The sequence below is a fragment of the Euprymna scolopes genome, unplaced genomic scaffold (assembly GCF_053919585.1).
Source record: "Euprymna scolopes isolate OS-2025 unplaced genomic scaffold, ASM5391958v1 sca1, whole genome shotgun sequence".
NCBI classification, from domain to species: domain Eukaryota; kingdom Metazoa; phylum Mollusca; class Cephalopoda; order Sepiida; family Sepiolidae; genus Euprymna; species Euprymna scolopes.
This window is the reverse complement of record NW_027633102.1, coordinates 1,279,104-1,286,058: the sequence shown is the minus strand read 5'-3', so window position 1 is coordinate 1,286,058 and position 6,955 is coordinate 1,279,104. Positions and strand designations below refer to the sequence as shown.

General features: G+C 58.4%; 1 non-coding gene and 1 pseudogene across 1 annotated transcript; both read right to left on the bottom strand.

Moving 5' to 3' along the window:
* Positions 1–1,565: 1,565 nt before the first annotated feature.
* Positions 1,566–1,723, bottom strand: LOC145273577 (5.8S ribosomal RNA). The gene has a single exon (XR_013866402.1). It is a non-coding gene; the product is annotated as a 5.8S ribosomal RNA (ribosomal RNA).
* Positions 1,724–2,121: 398 nt separating this feature from the next.
* On the bottom strand, positions 2,122–4,492 carry LOC145273454 (small subunit ribosomal RNA; annotated as a pseudogene).
* Between the last annotated feature and the right edge of the window lie 2,463 nt (positions 4,493–6,955).

Here is a 6,955-nt window from a genome sequence, read left to right as displayed (position 1 = left end):
GATGAAACGCCTGCCGCCTACGGAAAAAAACCCGCGTGTTCGACCTGCACGCCGGGAACGGGTCGCGACGACGGACCGGAGGGGAAGTGCGTCCGGTGCCGGCCGCGCGGAGGTCGCGCCGAAGCGCCCGCGCCATGATTACGCCGAGCGATGATGAAGGGGACGGGTGCAGCGGAGTCGCGCGCGGAGGGAGCAGGAGGAAAGAAGAAGCGGCGGCGACGGATGCGGCGGGTTAGGGCCCGGCGGCAGCAGCGATCGAGAGGACGAGTCCCCTCCGTCGCAGCCAACCGACGCAGCCACCTACCGACGCCGCGGTCGTCACCACGTTTCCCTTCCCGCTATCCACGCGGCCCGTCTCCTTCGTCGGCGACGCGGGCACAAAAGCTGGAACCGCGGGGAACGAGTCCCCCGCGGACACGACGAACGACGACCTGTGCCGCGACGGCCTCTCTTTCAAGAACACACATCGAGTTTGGGCTCGAGCCTAGGCAGCACCGGACTGAGTCCCCCCGCGATCGCGGTGAGCGGTCCCACCCGTTTACCCCTGGGCGGTTTCACGTTCTCTTGAACTCTCTCTCCAAAGTTCTTTTCAACTTTCCCTCACGGTACTTGTCGACTATCGGACTCGTCCCGGTATTTAGCCTTGGATGGAGCTTACCACCCGATTTGGGCTGCGTTCCCAAGCAACCCGACTCTCGGATCGAAGGCCGTCGCTCGCCGTCCGCACCGAATGGGCCTGGCACCCGCCGCGGGCGGCCCCGATCGAGGGAACTCCGAACTATGCGAGACGAAAACGAACGGCTGCCTTCGACCCATGCGCCACACGTCCCGAAGCCTTTAACTTGCGACGGGATTCGGCGTTGGGCTTCTCCCGGTTCACTCGCCGTTACTAAGGGAATCCCGGTTGGTTTCTTTTCCTCCGCTTAGCGATATGCTTAAGTTCAGCGGGTCGTCTCGTCCGAGCCGAGGGCGGCGGTTTTTAGTAGAGTGTGGTGTTTGGAGGAGAGGAATCTCGATCGGTACCCTCCGTGTGACGACGGCTGGCCGATATAGCGCCCGTCCGACCGAAAATGAAGAAGCCAACAATTAAAAAAAAGCGTGGGTCCTCCCCATCCGACGTTGCGTTGCCTACGACGCGGCCACCTTTTTACGGTGCGACGGCCGTGCTCGTCGCGCTGCTCGAGGCGTCGCTGAGAGACACCTTCATGAGGCAGAGAGCGAGACGAGCAGGCGGCGCTTACGTCGGCAGTCGGTTAGGTCGGTACTTTTTTTTTGGTCTCCCTTCGGCTGCTTTCGGACAGACTCCTCCTGCTCCTCCTCCACAGTGTTTCTTCACGCGGTCGAAAAGGGAAAAGACTCCGCGGTCTGCCAGCGGGAGACGAAGGAGGAGGCCGGAGAGGGTTTTAAAAAAAAAAAAGACATTGAAAGGAGTCAATTCTTTTTTTATTTTTCTTCCCCCTCGTCACTCGCTCCTGCGACGTCCCGGTTACCACCGTGCCGAGGACCGGGCGGGCACGGGGACGGCAAGATGTCGTTTCGTTAACGGAGAAAGACATGTAACGTTCCGCCTCTCGACCGGACGTGGCCCCGAGACAAGGGATCTCGGGGCCGCAATGTGCGTTCGAGGTGTCGATGTTCACTGAGTCCTGCAATTCGCATCAGTTATCGCGGCTGGCCGCGCTCTTCATCGACGGACGAGCCGAGTGATCCCCCGTCCAGGGTTCAGCACTTGGTTTTTTTATATTAGTTTTTGTTTATATAGATTTAGTAGTGTGCGAGGAGGTCTGTGCGAGGAGGCGTGACGGCATTGCAATGTCGCGAGTAGTTTGTTTTTTTAGCTAGCGGCGGTGGCACAGCGGCTGCAAAAAAACAAAAAAAACGATAAAGCGGCGACAAGGCAAAGAAGAAGCGGCCATCACTTGCGGTGGGCGAAAAAACAAACAGGTGGTAAGACGCGGAAGCAAGCAAGAAGAGCTGGGGCTTTAAAAACCTCCGCGTCACCACAAATCTATCTCTCGCTCCGCCTTTTATAGGTTTGTTTGCGCGCATTCGAGGCGTTGACGCCGACAGACAGAGGAGGTAGGCCGGAAAACAACAAACCAGTCTCGAACGGGAAAACGGTAATGATCCTTCCGCAGGTTCACCTACGGAAACCTTGTTACGACTTTTACTTCCTCTAAACGATCGGGTTCGGTCGTCTTCTCCAGGCATCGAACGCCGAGGCGTAGATGCACGAGTGTCGTGACGGACACGTCGCGCACTGCCCGGCGGCGTCGTCGGCCAGATCCGAGGACCTCACCGGACCGTTCGATCGGTAGTAGCGACGGGCGGTGTGTACAAAGGGCAGGGACGTGATCGACGCGGGCTGTTGACCCGCGCCTACCGGGAATTCCTCGTTCACGGGGTTGGTTACAGGCCCCGATCCCTATCACGGGAGGTGGTTCAGAGGTTTCCCAACCCTCTCGGGCCGGGGCGAAGTCCCCGCTGATACCTCCAGTGTAGCGCGCGTGCGGCCCCGGACATCTAAGGGCATCACAGACCTGTTATCGCTCCGCCTCGTGTGGCTTTCTGCCACCCGTCCCTCTAAGAAGTGCGTGAGAAAACCGACCCGGACCCGAGCGCCACGGAGGACGCCGAGCCCGCCGTAAAAATCACTGACATCGGCGCACTAGTTAGCAGGCCGGAGTCTCGTTCGTTATCGGAATCAACCAGACGGATCGCTCCACCAACTAAGAACGGCCATGCACCACCACCCACCGAATCGAGAAAGAGCTATCGATCTGTCAATCCTACCGGTGTCCGGACCGGGTGAGTTTTCCCGTGTTGAGTCAAATTAAGCCGCAGGCTCCACTCCTGGTGGTGCCCTTCCGTCAATTCCTTTAAGTTTCAGCTTTGCAACCATACTCCCCCCGGAACCGAACTCTGGTTTCCCGCAGGCTACCCGCCGGGTCATGGAAGCGAACGCCGGCGGATCGCCGGTCGGCATCGTTTACGGTCGGAACTACGACGGTATCTGATCGTCTTCGAACCTCCGACTTTCGCTCTTGATCGAGGAAAACGTGCTTGCCACACGCCATCGCTGCAGTTCGTCTTGCGACGATCCAAGAATTTCACCTCTAACGTCGCAATACGAGTGGCCCCGACCGCTCCCTTCGATCATTGCCTCGCCGTAGACGGAGACCGACAGACGTAGACGAGGCCCTCTTCCATCATTCCATGCTTATCGTATGCAAGCTTGAACAGCCCGCTCTGAGCACTCTAATTTTTTCAAAGTGAACGTACCGGCCGCCGCGGACACTCGGTTAAGAGCACCCTTGGAGGAGAAACCGCCGACCGCAACACGCGCGCAGACAAGACACGAAGCAGGGACTCGGAGCGGACCGGGGGGTTCAAAAAAAAAGAGGAACGCGCGGAAAGGGAGAGGGAGAGAAGCGCGGGGGTCAGAGTGCGGGGATGCGAATGAACGCACCCAAACACACACACGTAGCACCCCCCCGTTAGACTACTCCCGGAACCGAACCGACGACCACTTGTTTTTTTTTTCCCGGATCCCGATCACGACCTCCTCGTCCACCTCGCCGGCAGGACCGCGTGGCGGGTATGCTAGCGGTTGACACCGGCGGAAAGGGCCGGGAATGCGAACGGACGACCAAAGTCAACGACGGACGATGGCGCCGCCGCCCCGGGGCCGCTTGCGCGACCACGAACCCGAGTTCGGACTACGAGCTTTTTAACCGCAACAACTTTAATATACGCTACCGGAGCTGGAATTACCGCGGCTGCTGGCACCAGACTTGCCCTCCGGTTGGTCCTCGTTAACGGATTTGAAGTGTACTCATTCCGATCGCGGGGCCTCGACAGAGTCCCGCGTCGTTATTTTTCGTCACTACCTCCCCGTGCCGGGAGTGGGTAATTTGCGCGCCTGCTGCCTTCCTTGGATGTGGTAGCCGTTTCGCATGCTCCCTCTCCGGAATCGAACCCCGATTCCCCGTTACCCGTAGTAACCACGGTAGGCACTTAACCGACCGTCGACAGTTGATAGGGCGGACCCTCGAGAGACCCGTCGCCGGGCGTGAAAGCTCGTGCGATCGACCAGTGAGTTATCCAGAGTCACCAAAGCGGAGCGCGCCGCCCTATGAGCCCCGCCACCGAACGGACCCGCGAGCGGGAACGCCGACGACGGGAGGACGGAATGACGCGCATCGGTCTCAGTCTAATATGTAGCGCCGCGACCCGGAACGGCCGACGCGGGTGCCAGCGCGCGAGGCGTGGCGACGACGGCGCGCCGACCGATCGCGGCCTGTGTCACATGTATTAGCTCTAGAATTGCCACAGTTATCCATCGCCTCCGAGGAGGAATACGGTCCCGAGGATTAGGTCCGGTTCCTGAGCCATTCGCGGTTTCGCCCGTTCTAATGCGTGGCGTGAACTTACACTTGCATGGCTTAAGCTTTGAGACAAGCATATGACTACTGGCAGGATCAACCAGGTATCGTTGGAATTTGGGACTTTGTTTCGACAGAACGACAGACCGACCGACCGACCGACCGACATAAGACAGACAACTACAACGACGGGCACGTGTTTATTTATTTTTCGAGGGGGTTCGCCGTCAGAAGAAGCGCGCTGCCCGCGCTGATGGCCTCTTTTTTGTTTCTCCCCTGACTTGGACCGAGACCGAGACTCAAAGAACGAAAGCGACCAACGTCGACAACAACAACGACAACGGCACCCTTGACAGCGATACATACGACAAACGACAAGCAGCACGACGGCAGTGCACACGGACATCGAGGGTCAAGGTGCAGACTGAACTCGCCGAGGTCGTCGTCATCGTGGTCGCCATCGATTCCGTCTCGTCGTCGTCGTCGTCAACGTCCACGTCACAGCCGGCCGAGAAGAGAGAACAGACGACAGCGTCGACAACAACAACATCGACAACGGCACCCTTGACAGCGATACATACGACAAACGACAAACAGCACGACGGCAGTGCACACGGACATCGGAGGTCAAGGTGCAGACTGGAATCGTCGAGGTCGTCGTCATCGTGGTCGCCATCGATGCCGTCTCGTCGTCGTCGTCGTCGTCTTCGTCGTCGTCGTCGTCATCAACGTACCAACCGACCGAGACGAGAGAGCAAGCAACAACGTCGACAACAACAACGACAACGGCACCCTTGACAGCGATACATACGACAAACGACAAACAGCACGACGGCAGTGCACACGGACATCGGAGGTCAAGGTGCAGACTGAACTCGTCGAGGTCGTCGTCATCGTGGTCGCCATCGATGCCGTCTCGTCGTCGTCGTCGTCTCCGTCGTCGTCGTCGTCGTCGCCAACGTCAACGTCAACATCACAGCCGTCATCGGGGAGGAGCTGGACCAGGGCAGCGGCGGCGTAAATTTTCCCGTCACCTTCGTCGTCGCCTTCGTCGACCGACCGACCGACCGGCGTCGTGTTCGTGCTCGGAAAACCGAGGAGAGACAACGTGCACATGGCGCGTTCTCGCAAGCGGCTCCTCGGTCCGATTTTTTTGGGCGGCTTTTTCGAGCTTTTTTTTTTTTTTCTCACCCTTTCGTCCGTGCGACGGCGAACGTTAGGGGAAAAAAAAAAAAAAAAAAAAAAACGACAACAACGCGGCGGACCGGGCGAACAACATCGTCGACACACACGCCCCCTTTTCACAATCGCATCGAGATAAAAACGAACGAGTCCGATTCGAGCACCGAGTCGCGAGCGGGAGGACTGTCGGTGCAAGTATCGATCACTGACGTGAGCGCTTCGCCGGACAGAGGATGGCTCATCCGGCAGCCGTGCAAATCGACGGTATGGGAAGAACGAACAAGAAGAGCAACGACTTGATCGGCGGCTTGGGAACTGCGGACGGTGAAAACGGGTTAATCGACTGCGACCACGACTGCTCGATCGATCTTCTTTGGCGCTAACAAAGGTGGAGGTGGCGCAAGAAGGGACTAGCGCTATCACCGTCCACGTATCAGAAGATGCGGCGGCAGACGTCGACGCTTATGCGTTGTCGGACGAGAAGTCGCTGCAGCACGTGTACCGCGAGCGGGACGTCCAAGGTTTTGCCAGACGGAAAGAAATCGGGTGTCAGCGAACGTTCACACGGCTGTGAGATCGGACGCTGACAGGAGTAGGAGGCGGCAGGCAGGCGGCGGTTACGGCGGCGGCGCCTGCTGCTGCTCATCCTCCTGTTTGCTGCGGCGACTTCCAGGACGGGAGAGCATCGAACAACGTACGTATGGTTACAAGGGGATCAGGATCTACATAGTGCATCCCCCGCGGCTATTTTTGTTTGTTTGTTCGCTCGTTCGTTAATTCGTTCGTTCGTTCGTTCGTTCGTTACAATGTACGTTTTTCCGTTCGACGGCGGCAGAGAGCGGCGGCGTTTCTCCCTAATCCGGAGGATTTATCGGTCGCACAGCGATGGGTCGTTCGGCCGATCATCGAAAGATTCGCAGGTAGTGGTTGAATGGCAGAACGGCAGCAACAACAGCGGCGGCTGAGAGCGGCGAACGCTGAGGCGGAAGCAGAAGCTGCAGCAAACGTATCGGCTAAACATGGTGGACATAGATATGGCTGACGACGCGGGTACCACGACGACTATGGAACCAGGAAAAGGAGCCGTTAGTTGTTCCAACATATCGTTCGACACGTCGAGCAGCCCTAGGTCCACGGAGAAGCACACACACGTACCACGTATTATAACCTAACGACGATGAGCGGGCGCACGGTTGGCAGGAACGAAGGCGGCGGATCAAAACAAGTTGGAGCGCGGCGACAGCGATAACGGTGACAGCCCTAGGCGGCGGAGATGCCACTTTCTGACGCCTTTGCGACAAGCCCGTAGAGACGTTCCGGACCACCACGAGGCAAAGAGTCGCTGCTCCGACGAACCGACACACCAAAGTGTGCTTCCTACCGAACAT